This window comes from Protopterus annectens, chromosome 1.part2, assembly GCF_019279795.1.
Source record: "Protopterus annectens isolate FY-2018-M chromosome 1.part2, PAN1.0, whole genome shotgun sequence".
Classification (NCBI taxonomy): Eukaryota; Metazoa; Chordata; order Ceratodontiformes; family Protopteridae; genus Protopterus; species Protopterus annectens.
Genome location: NC_056727.1, coordinates 113099803 through 113123454, shown reverse-complemented (window position 1 = coordinate 113123454; position 23652 = coordinate 113099803).

Here is a 23652-nt window from a genome sequence, read left to right as displayed (position 1 = left end):
AGTTTACAATCCAGTAGCTTCATTAAGCATACAAAAGATTGCTATATTATGTACACAAAAAGTATGTTCATTTGTCTTCTTAAAACTCCCCCATAAAAAGTAAAGTAAAATATCTTCTGTCCCATTAATTTTTCACAAAATAAAACTGGCAAATTATAGGATTATATAAAATACTAATATTAATGAATTATCCATAAAAGGGATCTATATTAAAGCATTGAACGGGATGTTTAATGAACGCTCTTTTATCGACACATATTAGGCGAAATACAAAAACTCTGAATGGCCACAAAAGCAAATTTTTCCCAGGGGAAAAAAATCACTTGGCCATTATTGAGGATTTGCCCTTTCCTTCACTGTAGTGCAATCTCGGATTTGGAATATTTAGTTGGGGGGTGTGAAGCCCCCCACTTCGTATGGTCTACATTTTTTTTGTATTGGCCAAATGATTCTTTCCCCTGGGTAAAAATTCACTTTCACATTTTGTATAGACCTGCAAGGGTGGTGAGTCTGGTTCAAAAGTATCCTCCTTAAAAATGGCATGTGTCCAACTGCAGGATGCTCGTATGGTCTGAATTTTTTTTTTTGAATTGGCCAATCAATTTTTTCCCCTGGAAAAAAAATTTGCTTTTGTGGCCATTCAGGGTTTTTGTATTTCACTTAATATGTGTTGGTTAATGTATCGATAAAAGAGTGTTTGGTTAACAGCCCATTCAATGCCGTAATATAGATGCTCAGTCCACATGTGGTAGCTTTGAAAACAGACTTCCTCTAATGTGAAAAAAAGCAGAGAAGAGTAAATGCATCGGTGAGTTACATCTGGACTGAGTTCTGGAATAAGTCCTTTCTAATGTCTTCATAGGAGATATTCTCAAGTGCTGAAATCAACAGTATGTTTGTACTGTACTAAGAATGCACAAAAATACCACATATTAATTTTAGTTTGCTTTATTTTTATTACTGCTGCACACTTGTGTGCACTCACATTTTATACTGCTGCTTGGCTCATGTTTAAAGATGGCTGGCACTGCCGTAGTGCTGATCAACAAACTCAATATATTGCATCGCCTACCTTTCAGTTTAAAAAATAATCAGACTTTCACTCAGTGTACAATGAAATTTCAGTGTCAATTAACGGAAATATATTAGTGTTCATTTATGCAGACAAAATGTCCATTTATTGATGATTCCATCACCAGAAAGTAAAGTACTTGCATGGCCTTTGATCCGTTTGCAACCATTTTATTTCTAGCATAAATTTAGGCACTTCTGAAACTTAAGACACTTATCTTGACAGGGCAGTCTGTTGTGAAATGTGTACCATTAGTCAGTCAACTTTTATGATTTATTAGTTCTGTAGATGGATTTACTTCTTCAGAATTTTATGTGTCCCCCTCCAACAACTCTGGACCTCATATGGTTATAATGTCTTCTATACATTAGACTAATACAAGGTTTGATTCTCACCTTTGGGAAGCATGGATAAACTTATAAAGGCCCTCGGGGTCATTAGCCGAGTAATTACCAATGAACTTATAGTGTTGGTTCCTTCTGTGCTATACAAAATCGGACCTGTCTGTTCAGCTATCACATCTAAAATCTATTAAGGACCTCCTTTTCTTATAGTGTGGACATATACTGAAATTAATTAATTGAATGACCTGTTCTTTGCATGTTTATCTGCTGAAATGTATGTAAATACTGCAACTTTTTTAAAGGAACAATTATATTTGGATTGATTAGGCGAAATTAGGTTCAAACTTGCCTATTAAAGCGTGATTCTGTATATGGCTAATGGTAGCATGACTAGGTATGACTTCATGCTGTAGCAGAAATAACAAAATGTTATCTTCCTGATACCACACTGTATTTTACAAATGTTTCATTCTAGCTTTCTGAGAATGAATATGTATTTCTGCTAAGCCATGTGTAGCAGTGTTCCTTGGTGCACTAATGCAAGGAACAATTCTCTTTTGTTTGATGAAATGAAACAACTTTTCTTGCACTGAATACTGTCATCTGCAACAATGTATTCTGTTAAACCATAATCCGCATACAATTTTAAGTATGTTGATTATACAAAATACTTCCAAACATTTCAAATAAGTAACCACCAATCATGAATACATCACTCATATCCATAGCCAAGGGGGGAAGTGGGCACTCCCAGGGGGCAAGAGTAGGCCATCCCTCAGGACCAGCAAGCTTGACTAATCCCTACCACCTGACACACACTGAGGAATGGAGGGCTGCTTGGGATTCTTAGGCAGGAAGGAATGGGTCATAGGGCTCTTGCCTAAACTAGGAATGCCCAACTCCCATCACCTCCCAGAATGAATAGGCCGAATGGGTGCAGGTAATGGAGTCAATAAGCAAACTACTGCTTGTAACAAAAAATAGTTAATTAATACAAAGGTTACTACTTATGTTAAAAGGCCATTGCCAAAGTCTAATAATGGTCTTACATCAAACAAGTTAATACAGTGTGGTGCACATGCGGGGTGGGGGTGGGGGTGGGCTGATTTGTGGCTAACCTTTCTGTGCATTTTTTGTGTCGATTATCTTGAGCCTACAAAGCAACTGAGACAAACAGAAAACATAAAATAACAGCTTAGTAGCTGAAAAGGGGGTATCAGTGCCTTTAGAATACACTCTGAATCTATTAATACAGATGAAATGCTATATCTGGAGAAGTATATCATTAAATCAGGTCTACTTTACTAGCTCAAAAGCTGAAAAACCTGAATCCAAATAGAGCGACACATAAAGAGCGAACTGAAAATACATTGAGTGAACGAAACCGTGAAAGTGGAAATATCGAATTTGCATAGTTGGCCCGTCTGCAGATAGCTCCATAAGGTAAGTGTGTGATAGTTACGGACCTTAGGGTTAGGGAGGGGTTAAGGTAAGTGCATAGGTAGGTAGTGTATGTAAGGTTTTGTGTAGGTAATATATGTAAGGTTTAGTGTAGGGTTTTGTTAAGTGTATGTGTGTGGAATATTTCGTTTGTTTGGGTATAGTTCCATAGGGGAAGTGTGCGGTAGTTACAGACCTTAGGGAGAGGTTAAGGGTAGTTCATAGATAGTTGTGTATGTCGAGTTTAGTATAGGTTAGCAGTAGGGTGTTGGTGCTTTAATTTAGGGTTAGAAGTAGGGTTTTGGTTAGTGTATGTATGTGTTTTTTTATTGTGCTTGAGTAGGTAGCATGTTGCAGGTGGTGGATTGGCCGATTATGATGGTTCGAGGTTTTAAATTTCGCACTTTAATACGTTCGACGTATTCGTGGTTCACTCTTTATGTGTCGCGCTATTTGGATTTGGGTTTTTCATGTTTCGAGCGCATAAAGTAGACCCAATTAAATCAGATCTACAAAAAATGTTAGAAGAGTCTAACATATAGGTCAAGACTTGACACAGAAAGTAGTTTTAGATCATTCCAATAGTTTATATATAACAGCTGCAGATTGTTGGTAATAAACTAAAAATAATAATACCTATCTTGACAGCTTGTTAGTTAGAGGAGGAATGGGGCTCTGCCATGAAAAATTTCCTCTGAATGTATGGTTACAACTTCATTGTTGGCCTGAGTTAATTTCTTCCCAAATGAGTCATTTTTGCCTTATTTATTTATTTATTTTAATTTAACATTCGTTTACCAGGAAAGTCTAACTGGGACAGAGCCCATTTTCAGCAGAGGCCCAGGGATAAATGCTCCAGACGCATGTCATTGGAATGTTGGAGGAAACCAGAGCACCTGGAGAAAACCCACATGGATGCAAGGAGGATCATAGGATCATAGGAAGTTAATAGGCTATTGGCCCTGAGGCCCTTATAAGCCTAGCCAAGAGTTTAACCCATGCATAGACAAATCAGCACCCTATGCCCCTGTCCAGCAGGGATATCGGGTGAAATTCCAGGGATGTATTTTCTATTTTCCATCCAGTTATCCAGGTTGCGCTTAAAAAGGGATAAAGAGATACTCTGCTTGACATGGGCAGGGAGTCTATTCCATAGATGGGGGGAGTCTGTGGGACACAAATCTGTCCTGCCAATAAGTCCTATTGATGTCACAGATCACGTTGAGGCTGTGTGTGTGGGTAACTCAAGTGGAGCTTGACTTGTGGATATGCAGCAGTTCCATCAAGGCAGGGTCCAAGATCGCCTTGTATGCCAGATAGAGGTTACCTCTGAGGAGTCTGTATGAAACAAAGTAGAGGGATAGGGCTTTTAGCCTATCTGTGTATGGTAGATTTTTGAGGCCTGGGATCCTCCTGGTGAGGAACCTCTGAGGTCTTGCAATAAGAGCCACACAAAACCAAGTAAAATGAAAAAGTAGAATCCGGTCTGGCAGCAAAAGAAAACCTTTTAATTAAAATAATCCAAAATACAATAAGTAAAAAGCAGTAATCCAGGTAAGCGCTTTAGTTTGTCACACTGACAAACCTCTTCTGACAATAAGATAAAACCATTTGAAATTCCCTCTTTTTAATACTATTGGTCCATTTCGCAAAAAACATGATGTCAGCAAAATGACAGCATAATCACCCCCCCCCACTTTAGACACACAAGACTGAAGCATATCTAAAAGGTGTAGTCATATAAATAAACTGAATATACCTCAAATAATTGCATTACAAAACCATTATAAAACCTTAAAATATATAAATATAATAAACAACCCAAATACTGAGAGTACGTGTAATACCTACGTATATAGTTATAAATGTAAAATAAACCTAAAATAATGAAATGTTATGACCACAGTATACTGAACGCACGCATAGTTTGGTAATGTATAAGTGTGTATGTTTTATGTATAAATATTATGAAATTCAAGTATGGTGAATAATATAAAGTTTAATACTAATAATAATAAAAATAAGTAGTAAATATAATAAGGTATAATAGCCATTATGACTATTAATGATGGAAAAATAATTAAATAGAAAATAAATAATAGAATAAATTATCTCTCCAGAGATTTTAATTTTAATATGCTGTTAAGGGAAAGAGACTCATTCAGGCCTGGCCAAAAATGTGCGCACAGGCGAATTTGCCACCCCAGTTCCATTTTTTCTAAATGGGCTGGCCATGCTCCCCCATCATTGTTTTTTTTTTTTTGTTGTCCTAAAGGGATAGTTCGTGAGGGCAGCTAGAATGGTCACTAAATGGGATGACTTCATATGTGAATGCGAACTTCTAAAAGCCATGTTTTTACACAGAGGTTAGCCAAATTCTTTGGTGGATGATATTATACAGGAGGTTCGCACCAAGAGAAGTATCAGTCACTTTAAACCGTTGTTAACAAATGAAACCATTGTGCAAGAAATAAACCCTAATATTTTTATTCCAAGCAACAATGATAATGAACATTCAACAATACCTAACGCAGAGAACAATCAGATTACTTCTACTAATAACAATAATACTATTAATCGGAATTTTAAGTGTAGTTTTGTTACCACCTTTAATTCCGATAGCTCTGCTATTAGATCTATTTTACAGAAAAATTGGGCTTTTTTATTTAATGATTCTTTGCTTAGGAATAAATTAGATATACATCCCCCCATTGTGTACAAAAAAGGTTACAACCTCAAGAAATGTTTTGAGACTACTTTTAATAACAACTGTCAAGGCTACATGTATAAATGTGGTCGATGTAAATTTTGTAACCTTATTTTAGAAACCTGTGGGGTTCTTGTAAATGGGCAATATATAAAGATCATGGGTAGATTTTGTTGTTTTTCTAAAAAGGTTGTTTATTGTGCTATGTGTACCCATTGTGTCATTTTATGTGGGGAAACAGAAAGGAAATTGAAAGAAAGGATGGGTGAACATCTTAGAGCTATTAGAGACAAAGTTGAAAATAATGCTTTAGCAAAACACATTTGATTAAACCCCACACATCAGTTCAAATTCATTGTTTTAGATAGTTTAAAAAACAATGATGGGGGGGGGAGCATGGCCAGCCCATTTAGAAAAAATGGAATTGGGGTGGCAAATTCGCCTGTGCGCACATTTTGGCTAGGCCTGAATGAGTCTCTTTCCCTTAACAGCATATTAAAATTAAAATCTCTGGAGAGATAATTTATTCTATTATTTATTTTTCCATCATTAATAGTCATAATGGCTATTATACCTATTTATATTTACTACTTATTTTTTATTATTATTAGTATTATACTTTATATTATTCACCATACTTGAATTTCATAATATTTTTACATAAAACATACACACTTATACATCACCAAACTATGCGTGCGTTCAGTATACTGTGGTCATAACGTTTCATTATTTTAGGTTTATTTTACATTTATAACTATTTACGTAGCTATTACACGTACTCTCAGTATTTGGGTTGTTTATTATATTTATATTTTTAAGGTTTTATAATGCAATTATTTGAGGTATATTCAGTTTATTTATATGACTACACCTTTTAGATATGCTTCAGTCTTGTACGTCTAAGATGGGGGGGGGGGGGGCGATTTTGCTGTCATTTTGCTGACATCATGTTTTTTGCGAAATGGACCAATAGTATTAAAAGGAGGGAATTTCAAATGGTTTTAACAGAAGGAAGTGATGTTTCTTATTGTCCGAAGAAGTTTGTCAGTGTGACAAATGAAAGGGCTTACCTGGATTACTGCTTTTTACTTATTGTACTTTGGATTATTTTAATTAAAAGGTTTTCTTTTGCTGCCAGACCGGATTCTATTTTTTCAACCTCTGAGGTCTCTCCAGCTGCTGCATGTGCTTTGCAAGGTACATGCCAAGTGGGTCGTTGTTCTCAGTAATGGGCATTATAATGGAAGAATATAGTGATGTTATGACCTCCTTGGCCCTGGATGAAACACCCTTACTTATGAGGTGGGCCATGTTGAAAGCTTTCCATACAATGGAAGCAACATGGTGGTCAAAAGTCAGGTTGCTATCAATCTGGGTGCCTCACAACTGACTGCATGCTTAGGATGTTATTAATGTGATAATTTGTGAGGACATCACTCTCCCCAAAGGGGATGATGATACATTTTTTTTGTATTCAGCTTGAGGCCATGTTTCTGGCACCAGTCATTTGTTTGGGTGAGACCCTCTTGGAGGATGTCCATGTCACTAGGGGAATTGATAACAGCTCCCAGCTTGCAGGCATCTGCAAACTTGGTCAGCCACAGCCCACTGGTTTTGGCCTGCACCTCAGAAAAGTATATCCCAACTAACAGAGGCCCCAAGACCGAAACCTGGGGTATGCCACTCAGTACGGGTCTACTCCTTGAGGTGGCTTCCCCTATTTTGACTAGGTGGGTTTATCAGTGAGCCAGTTAGCTACCCATCTGGTAACATACCAATTGATGCCTTGTTGAGAGAATGTATCTATTATGCCCAAGTGGGGAATAGTGTTGAAGGCTTTGGCCAGGTTAAGGTAGGCAGTGTGCACTGTCTTCCCCTCATCCATGGCTTTGGTGACTGTCTCAAAAAATCAACCAAATTTAACAGACATGACCTCCCCTTGACAAAGCCAAACTGTGTGGGATTGAGTGTTTGGAGGTTGCCAATCTCCTTGCTAATGAGGTCCATGATAATCCATTCCATGGACTTGCAGATCAGGGTAGTTAGGTTGATGGGTCTATAATTTCCCGGATCAGTGGACGCTCCATCTTTGTGTAAAGGGATGATAGTGACTGCCGTCCACTCAGATGAGACAACAATGGTACCCAGGCTTTGGTTGAATAGGGCACCTAATGATGCTGCAAGTTCATGCCAGAGTTCATGTAGGATGCAGCCTGGGATGTTATCAGGTCCCATGGAGGCTGTATTTTTGCCTTTAGGAGAGCAGTGATGACCTGATTCATAGATATAAGGGGAAGGGGGCAGGTACTGGAAATGTCCTGATTTACTGATGGGGAGGACAGAGGGGTGAAATATTTTCTGAATCTGTCAGCCATTAAGTTTGCTATATCTACAGCATTTGTATATGTGGTATCCTTGACCCCCAGTTCTGAACAGATCTGAGTGTGACCTTTGAGATTACGGACATATGTGAAGAAGGTCTTATGATTGTCTCTAGTAGATGCGGCCAATTTGGACTCAAAGTTTGCTTTGGAAGATTTCACTAGTGCTCTTATTTGCTTGTTTAGGCTAAGGAGAGATTGCTTCCAATTGGGCACCTGCTTCTTCTTGGTCCTGGACAGCAATTTTTTTCTTTTGTTATAGAGTTTATTTAATGCAGATGTCCACCAGATTTTCTCTTTCTTGCGAAGGATGATTTAGTCCTGTCAGGTATTCCTGATTCTATGCATATATATAAATGTTCGTATAGTAATTTGGTATAGTTTTGGATACTGGTGCAAGTTCCTAGAGAGAGGAAGGAGGTTGAGAAGCCATTTATACCATCCCTCAGAAGGCTGTAATCAGCTTTGAAAAAGCTTTTTTGTTTGCCACTAGCTAGAGGGGGGTCGGGGGAGATGGTGACTTTGAACATGACTGCTTTATGTTGTGATCTTACAAGGGAGGATGACACTGCAGGGATGCTGCAGTGGTCATTCATGTTGATTAATACCAAGTCCAAGATATTATCACCTCTTGTGGTGGTATTGACTAGCTGTTCCAAAGCATTTGCATTGACAAAATCAAGCAATCCCTGGGAATTTGTGTTCTAGCTTGAATAGTTCTTCAGTCTATGTTTTGGTAGTTAACGTCACCCAGGATCAGGGTAAAGGGCTGAATCTTGATAGATTTTAAGAGGTCTAGATAGCCAGTTTGGGCATCTTGGGTCAGATTGTGGGGGCCAGTAGCTAGCTATGATTTGTATAAGGGTCTTGTCAATGGTTAACTGCACCTGGAGTGTCTCCTGTGTGTCATACTGTTTGACCAGACTGAAGGTGTGTATGCTTTATTATACTGTCTCTCCTCCTGGCTGCTGTGTACCCCTGGCCCAGTGGGTCTGCTTCTTCTCTTTCTTGTATCCTCCTACCCTGCTGTAAAACATGTGTATTGACCTGCCTGCCCTTCAAGGACCCCCAATATTAAAGTCAACCATCTCAACTACATCCTAAAGGAAGTTTCTGTCCTATACTCAAACTCTCCTCCATCAAAAGAATCTGAGAAACTTGTAACCCCCTACCTTGCTGTAAGACTTGTGTATAGACCTGCCTGCCCTTCAAGGCCCCCCAATATTAAAGTAAACCATCTCAACTACATCCTAAAGGAAGTTGCTGTCCTATACTCAAACTCTCCTCCATCCAAAGAATTTGAGAAACTTGTAACTACCTACCCTGCTGTAAGACTTGTGTATCAACCTACCTGCCCTTCAAGGACCACCAATATTAAAGTCAACCATCTCAACTACATCCTAAAGGAAGTTGCTGATCTATACTCAGACTCTCCTCCAGCCAAAGAATCTGAGAAACTTGTAAACTCCTACCCTCTTGTAAGACTTGTGTATCGACCTGCCTGCCCTTCAAGGACCCCCATTATTAAAGTCAACCATCTCAACTACATCCTAAAGGAAGTTGCTGTCCTATACTCAAATTATCCTCCATCCAAAGAATCTGAAAAAAGTATGTTTGACCTTGCATCTAAGCTGTGAAGTTGAATTGATATTTTTTTATTAAGAATATATAAAACATATTGTTTAGATTAATATTTTTGTACTAAATCTCCCACCTGAGCCTAGTACTCAGCAGTCATAGCCCTATCTAGCCTATAGGAATTTTGCTCCTTCCTTAATTCAGATCTACCATCTGTGCCCTCTGTTTTCTGCTTTACCCTAATAGCTTAATTGTAATTCTTTTATTTGTCCACTAGGTGGCTCCCTTAACAAGGCTTCTATAGGCTTCCAAATACGATTTACCTTTATTTCTTTTGGAATATTACTTGACCACTCTGTAATCCTTTTTATTTTTCCTGTATTGCATCTGTAAGCTATCAGGACCCCTTTTCCTTTCCTTAATTTCCTTACTGCAGTCCTTTATCCTTGTTACTGAATGCTTTTACCAGCAGCTCCATCTTACCTGGAACTACTACTTTAGCAGTACTCTGAATGGTTCTCTGATTGTTTCTGTCAGCTCTTTTTTCAATTGCTCAGACCCACTCTATTCGCCCTTCAGGCTCACTCCACTCCCCTACCCTACCCCAAATTCTACTCCCCCAGTGCATGTAGCTTTATACTTAAGTCACACCTCCATTCTACATCAACCAATTAGCCCACTCCATCTCATTAAAAACCTCCCCATTTCCTCCTTATCACATGTTGCCACCCACTACCTAATCTTCCTCTTAACAACAACACCCTTCAACCTTCTTTCTATTAACACATATCTCCCAGCTTCTACCATCCAAATTCTCCCAGCCATGGTCATCATAGGCAAGCTAGGACTTTCCAACATGCTCCTCTTTCACATAATCATTACCCCTCTAGTTATATCATATTTCCTTACTTGCTATGAATATCTAAGCTGTACTAGATTTCATCACCCCTTAAAACAAACAATTCCACATACTCTTCTAGCCCCACAAACCCATAGTAACATAACATCCTCAACTTCCTACCTTCTACCACAATTTCATAGACTATCCCATATTAAGTATCATCAAACTAGAAAATCTATCCCCATTTTCTTTAAACTTTTGAAACAGTCACATGGTCCTCTATAGCATCTATTACTACACGGTGATATTCAACCAAACCCAGGTCCAAAAACTCAATCTCTGATCCCCATTCTTCCCATTCCATCACTTCTCATATCCTCACTAGTACCGAAAACTCTCTTCTCATAGGTCACCTCAATATACATAGCCTGAATAATAAAATTACCCAACTCCGTGCCCTTCTAGACTTACACTCTTTTGACATCCTATGTCTAACAGAAACCTGGCTCAAACCAGTAACTAAGGACATTGATATAATCCCACCAGGTTACAACATCCTGCGATTTGACCATCTAAATAAAAAGGGTGGTGGGGTAGCAATATTGTATAAATCTGAACTACAGGTCATACCACTAGATTTACAACCTCCCTCACCCAGTAATGCTGAAATGTTAAACTCTAAGCTCCACATCAATGCTAATAAATCATTATACATAATTTGCTCCTATATCCCTCCAGGCAATAACATTAATACTCTTGAAAATATCCTTAGTTGGCTCTCCACATTCTTCCCACAAGAAACCATATTCCTTGGAGACTTTAACATAGACTGGAACTGTTGTATCTCTGTCAAACCAACTACTCACATAAACCTTTATGGCTTCAATCAAACTATCACCTCCCCTACCAGAACCAATAAACCTAGCAATAAGCAAGCCACCTTAGACTGGATATTAGTTAACAATAATCCCCTCTCTTATAAAACAGGTATACTTTCTGATGATATTAGTGACCATTCCCTTACCTTTATAATTAGACAAAAGACCCTTATATCCAACCAAACAATCTTTGGAACTACCCAGAACAGAAAAAACTTCAACCCAGCTATTTTCAAAGCAGAGCTCAAAGCTTGCAATTGGTCACCCCTAAAATACCTACCTCTTGACGAAGCAGTCTCTTACTTTAACACAAAATTCTTACAAATTGTAGAACACCATGTCCCCTCTCGCACGGTCAGAACTAGGAACAAACCTGCACCTTGGTTCACAAAAGAAACAAGGCAAAAAATGCTTCAGAGAAATAGAATCTGGTCCAAATGGAGAAATACTAAAAACCCAACTGATCATGATACCTTTAGACAGCTGAGAAATGCTACAAAAAATTAATACTCCAAGATAAAAAAAACTATTACCTGAAACTCCAGCAAGCCCAATATCAAAATCCACAAAAATTCTGGACAGGTATAAATAGCCTACTCCATTCAGGGCACTCCAAAACTCCTACCCCATCTAATTTGACTCAGAATTCTCCCAGCCAAATTGCCAATACTTTTAACAATTTTTTTTCTCTGAAACAGTCCAATCCTTAGCAAATACCTTATCTCCTGCCAGCATCTCTAACACATGCTCTCTAACCAATATACTTCCTGCCTTACAACTGCAGCCTGTTCCAACAGTTCTCATCCATACCCTACTTCATAAACTAAAACCATGTACACCTTCAGCTGTCCTCCGATCAGCTGAATTTCTGCAAATTGCAGCTGATGTACTTGCTTACCCTATCTCCATATTAATAAATAGAACCATTACACAAGGTTCTATCCCATCTCTCTGGAAAGTCTCACATATTATCCCATTACATCAGGGAGGTAACTCAACTGAACTCTCTAACTTCCGTCCCATAGCTCTACTTTCTCCTTTAGCAAACATCACGGAAAGATGAATTCATTGGCAACTACTTGATCATCTCCTACAAAATAACCTATTAGCTGACTGCCAGCATGGCTTCACGCCATTTCATAGTACCACAACTGCACTCCTATCCTTTTCAGACTGTATTAATAAAAATCGTAATAACAACTTGTTCTCCTCATCTCTCTTTTTAGACCTCTCCAAAGCCTTTGACATGGTGAATCATCACCTAATGATAGATACACTTAAACCACTTCCAGTAGACACTCAGACAATCAAATGGTTTAAGTCTTATCTAGAAAACAGACAACAAGCAGTTCTCTGGGACAAAAACCTATCGACCCAGCTCCCTATCTCCCTAGGAGTCCCGCAGGGCTCTATTTTGGGACCCCTCCTCTTTTCCATTTTCATTAATGATCTGAAAACATCCCTTCCTCAAACCACATGCATACAGTATGCTGATGACCCTACATTAATCTGTGCTGCAGCATCTCGTACTGAACTGCAGTCTAGCACCCAAAAAGCATTTACTTTAGTTGAAAACTGGTTCTACAAACACTGTCTCCTCCTAAACCCTAAAGAAACAAAACTCCTACTATTCATCCCCACCCTAAAGTCCCCCCCCCCATCAATTTCTCAGTAGTATCAAATAATGGCACTGTAATAGTACCTGATACAACTAAACTTTTAGGCTTACCAATCGATCACAATCTTAGTTTTGACTCTCACATAAACTTAACCATTAAATCAGTCAATAGAAAACATGGTTTCCTTTATAGGCTAAAAACCTTCCTTACACCTTCTGCCAGGACTACTATAGCCCAAACACATCTAATTTCGACCCTTCTCTATGCCTCACCAATTTACACTAACCTATCCAAAAATAATCTAAATAAGCTGGCCTCCTCTTATAACATTTCCAGATTTGCTACTGGTTCCCCATTCCGGACCCACCATTGCCAAAATCTGAAAAAGTTAGGATGGTTGGAAATGCAAAACCAACTTCTTCTTCAACAACTAACTTTAACTCATATGATCTTGTATCATCCTATAAATACACCCATACTCTCTAGTCTTATTAGCCCAAATAAAAATCTGACAACCCTACGCTCAGCTAATAAGTTACTAGTAGCCACCCTTAAACTTAACAACAAATCTGGAGACTGTCTATTTGCTAATACCATTGGAAACTCTTGGAACAAGCTTCCTAATAAACTAACATCCCTGACATCCACACCAATTTTCAAGAAGCAACTAAGAACCTTCCTAACTTTACAATGTCTATGCCCATGTACAAATCCTGACTGATATTTCCTCCTCTTAAACACCACCTTCACATGATCATAACATTCATCTCTGATGCAAAAAAAAAATAAAAAAATATATATATATATATATATATATATATATATATATATATATATATATATATATATATATATATATATATTATTCTAATATGATCAACTTCTACATGTATATATGTTTCTTTCTAATTTTGTCTAAGATTCTCACATGTAAATGCTGGTATATGTAACCTATATGTACTTGCATATTCATGTCATTTTGTTTCCTCTTACATTATATAAATCTGCTTATAGGGGTTTCTATGTTTAATAAATTTTTTTAAATATTATCCTTTTATGTCTTATAACCCAGCCACTGGGATGCACAAGCCAGTACATTTTTTTGCGCCGGTCCCAAGCCCAGATAAATGGGGAGGGTTTGCTATAGGAAGGGTATCCGGTGTAAAACTTCGCCAAATCATTTCATGCAGACACCAGCAAATATTTACATACTGGATTGGTCAAGGCCTGGGTTAACAACAACTGCCACCAGTACTCTTAGCCAACAGGGTGCTGGCAGAAATTGGGCTACTGTTGGCCGAAGGAGGAGGAGAAGAGGTGGAAGAAATGGCCGAAGACAGGAGAAAGGCTAGGACTGTGGTAGTGAGAGTCGGAACTTTGAATGTTGGCAGTATGACTGGTGTAGGGAGAGAGCTAGCTGATATGATGGACAGAAGGAAGGTTGGTATATTGTGTGTGCAAGAGACCAGATGGAAGGGGATTAAGGCTAGGTGTATCGGAGGTGGGTTCAAATTGTTTTATTATGGTGGGGATGGGAGGAGAAATGGCATAGGAGTTTGTCTGAAGGAACAGTATGCTAAGAGTGTTTTGGAGGTGAAAAGAGTGTCGGATAGAGTGATGTTTATGAAGCTGGAAATTGATGGTGTAATGATGAATGTTGTTAGTGCATATGCTCCACAAGTTGGGTGTGCAATGGATGAGAAAGAATAATTTTGGAGTGAATTGAATGAAGTGGTGATGACTATACCCGATGATGAGAGAGTGGTGATTGGAGCAGATTTCAATGGGCATGTTGGTGAAGGGAACAGAGGGGATGAGGAAGTGATGGGTAGGTATGGTGTTAAACAAAGGAATGCAGAAGGTCAGATGGTAGTAGATTTTGCGAAAAGGATGGACATGGCTGTGGTGAATACGTATTTTAATAAGAGGGAGGAGCATAGGGTAACATACAAGAGTGGAGGAAGATGCATTATATCTTATGTAGGAGGGCCAGTTTGAAGGAGAGTGGAGACTGTAAAGTGGTGAACGGAGAAAGTGTACTTAGGCAGCATAGGATTGTGGTTTGTAGGATGATGTTGGTGATCAAGAAGAGGAGGAGTGTGAGGGCAGCACCAAGGATCAAATGGTGGAAATTGAAAAAGGGTAATTGTGAAGTGGATGAGTTAAGGCAGGCACTGGGTGGCAGTGAAGAGTTACCAAATAGCTGGGTAACTACAGCAGAGCTGGTAAGGGAGATGGCTAGAAAGGTGCTTGGTATCAAATCAGGACAGAGGAAGGACGACAAGGAGACATGGTGGTGGAATGAGGAAGTACAGGAGAGTATACAGAGAAAGAGGTTGGCAAAGAAGAAGTGGGACTGTCAGAGAGATGAAGAAAGTAGACAGGAGTATAAGGAGATGAGGTGCATGGCAAAGAGAGAGGTGGCAAAGGCTAAGGATAAGGCATATGAAGAGTTGTATCAAAAGTTGGACACTAAGGAGGGAGAAAAGGACCTGTACCGATTGGCTAGACAGAGGGACCGAGCTAGGAAAGATGTGCAGCAGGTAAAGGTGATAAAGGATAATGAGGGAAACATACTCACAAGTGAAGAGAGTGTGTTGAGCAGATGGAAAGAGTACTTTGAGGGGTTGATGCATGAAGAGAATGAGAGGGAGAGAAGGTTGGATGATGTAGGGATAGTGAATCATGAAGTACAATTGATTAGCAAGGAGGAAGTAAGGATAGCTATGAAGAGGATGAAGAATGGAAAGGCTGTTGGCCCAGATGACATACCAGTGGAAGCATGGAGGTGTTTAGGTGAAATGGCAGTGGAGTTTTTAACCAGATTGTTTAATGAAATCTTGGAAAGTGAGAGGATGCCTGAAGAATGGAAAAAAAGTGTTTTGGTACTGATTTTTAAGAATAACGGTGATGTACAGAGCTGTAGTAACTACAAAGGGATTAAATTGATCAGTCACAGCATGAAGTTATGGGAAAGAGTAGTGAAAACAAGGTTAAGAAGGGATGTGATGATTAGTGATCAGCAGTATGGTTTCATGCCAGGAAAGAGCACTACAGATGCGATCTTTGCTCTGAGAGTGTTGATGGAGAAGTACAGAGAATGTCAGAAGGAGTTGCATTGTGTTTTTGTAGACTTAGAGAAAGCATATGACAGGGTGCCTAGAGAGGAGTTGTGGTATTGTATGAGGAAGTCAGAAGTGTCAGAGAAGTATGTAAGAGTGGTATAGGATATGTACGAGGGTAGTGTGACAGCGGTGAGTTCTGGGGTGGGAGTGACGGATGCATTTAAGGTGGAGGTGGGGTTACATCAAGGATCAGCTCTGAGCCCTTTCTTGTTTGCAATGGTGATGGACAGGTTGACAGACGAGATCAGACAGGAGTCCCCGTGGACTATGATGTTTGCAGATGACATTGTGATCTGTAGTGAGAGTAGGGAACAGGTGGAGGAGACCCTGGAGAGATGGAGATATACTCTAGAGAGAAGAGGAATGAAGGTCAGCAGGACTAAGACAGAATATATGTGTGTGGATGAGAGGGAGGATAGAGGAATGCTGAGGATGCAAGGAGTAGAGGTGGCGAAGGTGGATGAGTTTAAATGCTTGGAGTAATAGTTCAGAGTAATGGTGAGTGTGGAAAAGAGGTGAAGAAGAGAGTACAGGCAGGGTGGAGTGGGTGGAGAAGAGTGTCAGGAGTGATTTGTGACAGACGAGTACCAGTAAGAGTGAAAGGGAAGGTCTACAAGAGGGTAGTGAGACCAGCTATGTTATATGGGTTGGAGACTGTGGCATTGACAAAAAGGCATGAGTTTGAGCTGGATGTGGCAGAATTAAAGATGTTAAGATTTGCACTGGGTGTGACAAGGGTGGACAGGATTAGGAATAAGTATATTAGAGGGTCAGCCCAGGTTGGGAGGTTTGGAGACAAAGCCAGAGAGGCACGATTACATTGGTTTGGACATGTGCTGAGGAGGGATGCTGAGTATATTGGGAAAAAGATGCTAAGGATGAAGCTACCAGGTAACAGGAAAAGAGGAAGGCCTAAGATAAAGTTTATGGATGTGGTGAGAGAGGACATGCAGGTGGTAGGTGTGACAGAGCAAGATGCAGAGGACAGGAAGAAATGGAAACAGGTGATCTGCTGTGGCGACCCCTAATGGAAACAGCCAAAAGAAGATGATGATGATCCTTTTATGTCTTATACTTACAGATTTGTGTCAATTTGTATAATGCTGTAGTGGAGCTTTTCTCCCCGGGCCTCTACTGAAAATGGACTTATATCCAGTTAGACTAGCCCGGTCAACAAATGTAAAATAAAATAAATGTCTTTAATATATATTCCAACTCCACCTCCTTTGGCTTTACTGCCCATAGTTTGGGGTCTGAATGTATGATAGGATGAGCAACCAGGTATGGCTGGGGTGCTGTCCGCAGCTTTGAATCAGGTTTCTGTGACTGCGCAGATGTCAGCATTTTCCAGGGTTACAAATGCTTGAAATGAGTGCAGTTTCATGTTTAGACCCCTAGCATTTAGCAGCATGACCTTTAATTTGAGTTTTGTTGGAATGTTTATGTTGGTAGTTTTAACCTCATCACTTTTTCTAAAAAAGGCACTATGGGGGAGGCAAGTGCCTTTGACAGAAGCCTGAAACCCAAGTGAGACAGATGCAGGCCATCTTTGACAAAGCATCATAATCTGTCAATCATATCTTCCCAGGCTGTCAAGTACTGGATCCCCCTGGAATGACACTAGAAACTAAGCCAATTGTTAAAGTCAATCATTTTCTGTTTGTATTGGTGCATCATTCGGGGTGACGGTAGAATGCTGCTTAAGGCCAGGGACATGCCTGCCTGGGACACATATTCAATAAGTTCAATCTTGTCTCTCTTCATATAGTCCAGGGAGGTATGTCTCAAGTCATTCACAACAACATGGACAGAGTCATAACAGTACCTGTTGTTGAGAGACTTGAGTGCATGTGTGATATGGTGGATTATGGCTCCTGACAGACAACTAACCATGACTTTCTCCTTATCCAGCCTGGTGAGAGGTACATCTGTGTGTCTCACAATGGAATCTCCTATGACTAATATGTTGGGTTTATGGTTAAGCCTTAGTGGTTCTGAGACACAGGTGTGTGAAATATGCATGGTATGTGATGTGGAGGGCTGTGGAGATCATGTGTGTTTTTGCCTTGGAGGTTTTTGCCTCAGAGGTCTCCTTTGTTTGGGTATATTTTTGTTGAGGACCTTTTAATATGTGGGTGTGTGTTGTGTAGGTGTGGGTGGTGCTTGAGGTGTAGTGATTGTGTTGACAACCTTCTCAGTGCCGGATATACTGGCTTGTGAGGGAGAGAACATGGACTCTAGGTTCATAATGTAATTGCATCTCTCGCAAATTGTGTTCCTAGGTGGTAGTAGTAGATGGTTGTCTGTGTACATAAGACAGTTGCTACACTGTCTCAGGATGCCCATATCAACCAGACTGGCAGGAGAAACTGTAGGAAACTGTCCATCCATATTTTTCAGAATCTGAGAGAAAAGGCCATGGAAAGCTAAGGTGTTATCCTAAAGCCCAAGTGCTTAAACCAAAACTAAGGGGCTTAGAATAACACAACTTAAACAGCCTATAAACAGTAGCAAATGCAACAGAAAAGATGCAATTGAAAACTATAGAGAACAAGCCCCAGCAAGTAGTAGAAAAAGCAAGATGAAGTAATGGAGCAGGAGGAGGAAGCAAAAATACAGTAAAAGAAGCTGAATAAATTGTTTTTTTTTTTTTTTAGTAAAGTGGAAAGCGAGAGAGGCGGTACAGAAAAAAATTCAAGTTTAAGGAACTAACGGGTATGACCTTCCGAAATGATCTCTGTATTAGGTAGAATGAGCTAATGAGATTGCACTGGGAGGAGTGTCCTTTATCAGACTTACAGTAGGGGCAGGCAACAGCAAAAGCCATAAACTATAAGAACACAACAGCAATTGGGTGGGACTCTGGGAGAAAACAAAAATGCAGCCACAGATTAGCAAATATATAAATGGAGACACAGAAAAGTAAATAATTCAGTCAGACAAATAAATAAAAACAGTACAGTAAACTACTGCAGAACTGTTACACAAATAAATAAAAAACAATGCAGTATTGATAAGCAAATAAATACAACCATTGCAGTGCGGATATGAAACACTGAACAATTAGATAAATTACAAAAAATATACTTATATAGCTCTGCAATTCAGATTGTTTAAGAAGCACTCTCCATCAGGCACAAATGGAGCTCTAGCAGGATGAGCAGGGATTCATCTAAATGTAATCTTTTTATACCAGCAAGATAAAAGATCCTTCCAAAGCCACACCCTGAAACAAACATATAACAGTTTTCCAACTCTAGAATGAGTACGCCACAAACTCCCAGTAGGGGTGGGCAACAGCAAAAGCCACCAACTTTAAAAACACAACAGCAGACTGCACAGAAGGCACCCCAGCCAAAAACAGAACCAGAGAACCTCTTGCTGTGAGGTGACAGCACCAACTACTGCACCGCCTGAAGATAATGGCTCCACTGGGGATTAAATGGTGGACCTTCTGCATATGAAGCAGACATGATAACCACTACACTATAAAACCTTTAACAGAAGTATTTTTATTACTTTTCACTGCTTTTTTTTTCCTTTGATGTATTGTACACCAAGAGAGAACCCATGAAGAAACTACATATAATTCTTCAGCACACTTTATTACCTGAATGTTTTACTCATGTTGAACCACATTTTATACTGTAGCCTGGCTATTTCTTGCAGATGCTCAACACCGCCACGGTGCTTAGCAGTGAAACTGAATATACTGCAGTGGGTTTTGCCAAAAATTAAGAAAAAAATTGCAGCAGTGTTGATCATAACACTGGGTTCACTAATCATGAATGAGAATGGTTTCAGAAGATTTGAAAGATGATGAAAATTGTGAAAGCTTAAATTTAATGTGAGAAGTGCAATGTTTATGAGAAAAAGTCACCAAAGTATGAACACATAGGGGTAGAAAGGGTGCTGGCTATAACCACTGGAAGAAGAAGGCCACTTAAAGAGAAGCACTGAATGTTACCCCTCAACATATTAGTGAATCTAGTCATTAAAACTTAAAAAATTAACCATTCTAAGAAGTATCCGCTCCTGACCCAGAAGGTAGAGGACCTTTCTGTAACTATAAGGAAAATGAGGTAATTTTGTAAGAAATTTTCTCCATGCGTCAGTTGAAAATGTCTTCAGTCCAGCTGCATAACCCAAGTAATAAAACAGGCAAACAAATAAATCACATATAAAATAAACAGATACATATAAAGGGTGAATGAAGTTCAGAAATAAATTAAAAAATAAAAGCGAAAAGTGTAAACTGTGCTGGCAGCTTTGACTTCTTGACACAGTGAAACACCCCACAGGGTACAGAAGTAGGGTGCCAGGAGCTTATAACAGAGCAGGTACCAGAACAAGGGATTACTGTGATCATCAAAAAAAGCAAACATGAAAGTTCAGCTCAAATAGTTACTTGCGGAATTCTACATAACAGACATCCAGTGTTTTAAGAACGCCTTTTCATAAATTCTGTAATGAAATGTTAAAGGATGAGATGAGAAGGGTGAGTCTTTAAATGGTGTACTAGCATTAATTAAGTAATTAACATTGTGCCCTCTTGTAACTAATGACTTAAATTAAGCAAAACGTTGCTGAGAACCTTTCAGGTCTGCCTGCATTTGTCTAATGAAGGAAATCCCTACTAAGACTTTTAAAAACAGTTTTACTTTTTCAGAGAGTTGTAATGTTTATATTAGGGTTGCAGAACGATGTTGTGCCCCTTTGTCATACGTACTGTCCAGGTGCATTATCGTGGATATACAGGAATGCTTTCCTCTCCAACCAAACTGAATGTCTGTGTGAGGGGTTGCTTATTTGTTCTGTTTGTGAAACTTTTCCAGTTTTAAATAAATTTATGTGAGCCCATTTATGATGAAAAATGTTCTTCACAGCTTACTTTTTCCTCACCTCGTTTTATGTTACTTGCTGGCAAATGGACAAGCACATGTTCACCTTCAGTACTCATGCTACAGTCAGTGCAAGGTGTCTGATGGTGTGCAGGTCCCTCCCATCCCCTTAATTCTGTTTAACTAAGGTGGACAGATGTCAAGATCATACTCTGAGGTGCCTTGCACATGTACTTAAACATTGATGTTAGCGAGTAAAGTTTCCCATTGCAGACTTTTAAAAAGGTTGTGCATTCCTTTTTCTATGTCCAAACATAAGATTGGGTCTCCTCTCAGTGTGTTATAATTGTTGCACTGGAGCCACTGTCATGGTTATTTTTTCATTATTTTTAAACTTCAATTCATTTATAGTGTGTGTGTGTGTGTGTGTGTGTGTGTGTGTGTGTGTGTGTGTGTGTGTGTGTGTGTGTGTGTGTGTGTGTGTGCCTGTGTGCCTGTGCATGTGTGTGCCTGTGTGCCTGTGCATGTGTGTGCATGTGTGCCTGTGCATGTGTGTGCATGTGTGCCTGTGTGTGTGTGCCTGTGTGTGTGTGTGCCTGCGTGCCTGTGTGCGTTTGCCTGTGTGCCTGTGTGCATGTGTGTGCGTGTGCCTGTGTGTGTGTGTGTGTGTGTGTGTGTGTGTGTGTGTGTGTGTGTGTGTGTGTGTGTGTGTGTGTGTGTGTGTGCATGTGTCTGCATGTGTGTGCGTGTGCGCGTGCGTCTTTGCATGTGTGTGTGCCTCTGTATGTGTGTGTGTGTGTGTGTGTGTGTGTGTGTGTGTGTGTGTGTGTGTGTGTGTGTGTGTGTGTCTCATGGGTCTCTCAACCTTCCATCACCAGTATGTGGAACAGTGTGTCACTCATAATGTGGAACAAATAGACAAAATGTGGAACACTTACTAACACTTTCCTGACAATTTCCACTATGAAGATCACGGGATGATTTTGTGTTGCTTTAACTACAAAAGTTCTTTTGGTGCATTAATGTGATACAGTATTATTTAACTTGGATATCAGTTAAAAGAATTCTTAACACTGAATGTGTGATAGACTCTTTCAATGTGTAATAATGAAGAACATGGACTTTTTAAGGCTCAAAATGAGGAATGTTCCTTCCTCATAATGAAATGTGCTTGAGGTGTATGGAATAATACTGGCTGCAGCATTTTGGGGGGGGTCTGTATTTTATTAATAATCTGCAGTTAAATTAAATTACTCTAGTTTTATGAAGACATGTAAACATTCTTTGTATGTAAAAAGAGACATATCAGAATGAAGTGCCTAACAGACAAAGTTAAGAAGGAAGACAATCACACAGAGACATTAAAAGCTGATTACTGTGGTAGGGCTAGCCACGTGGCAGTATAAACCGTGGTTCTAGATTATTGTCACCGTTGAAGTGACACCCCAACCCCATGTGCAAAAATGGGAAAAACGGTTTGTGGATTACCTGAAGCTGAAAAAGCTTTGCAGTGAGAGATTCTACTATTAAAGGATTTGCAAGTAGCTGAAGGGAGGATTTCTTATGCATATTTGAAGTTTAGATAAAGATGATACACGGGGTATCAAAGCATAAGTTATGGGAACCCCTCAGCCTAAGTTTAATTTGGAAATGAACTGTACCAAGTTTCTCTTAACTGGACTGGGTGACTTCAGAAGAATAAAAGTAACTTGCAACTGTTAACAAGCCATTTCCTATCGTCCAAAAGGGGAAGGTTTGATTCACTCACCTTCCACTGCCTAACGTTGTGACTCTGAGTAAGTCACTTAACCAGACACTGCTCCTAGGCTGATTTTGAAAAAGGTCCGTGAAGATTAGAGGTCTACCTCGGAAAACAAATAAATAAACCCAGTTTGCAATTTTTTTCTGTTAAATGTGTGCCAATTAATCATAGGATCATATGAGGTTACTACGCTAATGGCCCTGAAGCCCTTACAAGCCTAGCCAAGAGTTACCCAAAAAAAAAAGAAACCTCAGTCAGCACCTGTCACTCCTGTCAGTGAGGGACACAGGTGGAACCCCTGGGACAAATTTGTGGTTTTCCATCCACTCATCAAGGTTGCACTTGAAGACGATCAGTGAGGTGCTCTGTTTGACGTGTATGGGAAGTCTATTCCATAGATTGGGGCAGCTTCTGGGAGACAAACCTCTCTCTCCAGCAGGTTTTGTTGATGTTGCATATTCGATTTAGGCCTTTCAAGCGGGTAATGTTCGAGGAGTTAGAATTACGGATATGGAGCATCTCTAGTAGGGTAGGGTCCACAATTGCCTTGTAGGCGAGACACAGATCACCTCTGAGCAATCTGTATGATACCAAGCAGAGTGATAGTGATTTGAGCCTGTCTGCTTAGGACAGGTGCTGGAGCCATGGATTCTCTTTGTGAGGTATTTCTGTGACCTTTCCAGTTGATGCAGGTGTTTGGAGAGGTACATAGCAAATGGGGCGTTATACTCAATTATTGATCTAATGATTGAGGAGTACCGACAGGTAATAACCTCCTTTTTCTGGATGCAATCCCTTTACTTATGAGATGAACCAAGTAAAAAGCTTTTCTGACCACTGCCACTACATAATGGTCGAATGTGAGATTGTTGTCAACCTGAGTACCCAGGTCTTTCACCACAGGTTGTGTATTTAAGTGGTTGCTGTTGATGTGGTAATCAGTAAGGGCCATGTTTTTGCTGAATGGTATGATAATACATTTTTTTTTGCATTTAACTTAAGACCATGACTTTGGCACCAGTCATTTGTTGCTGTGAGACCCTCTTGCAGTATGTTGACAT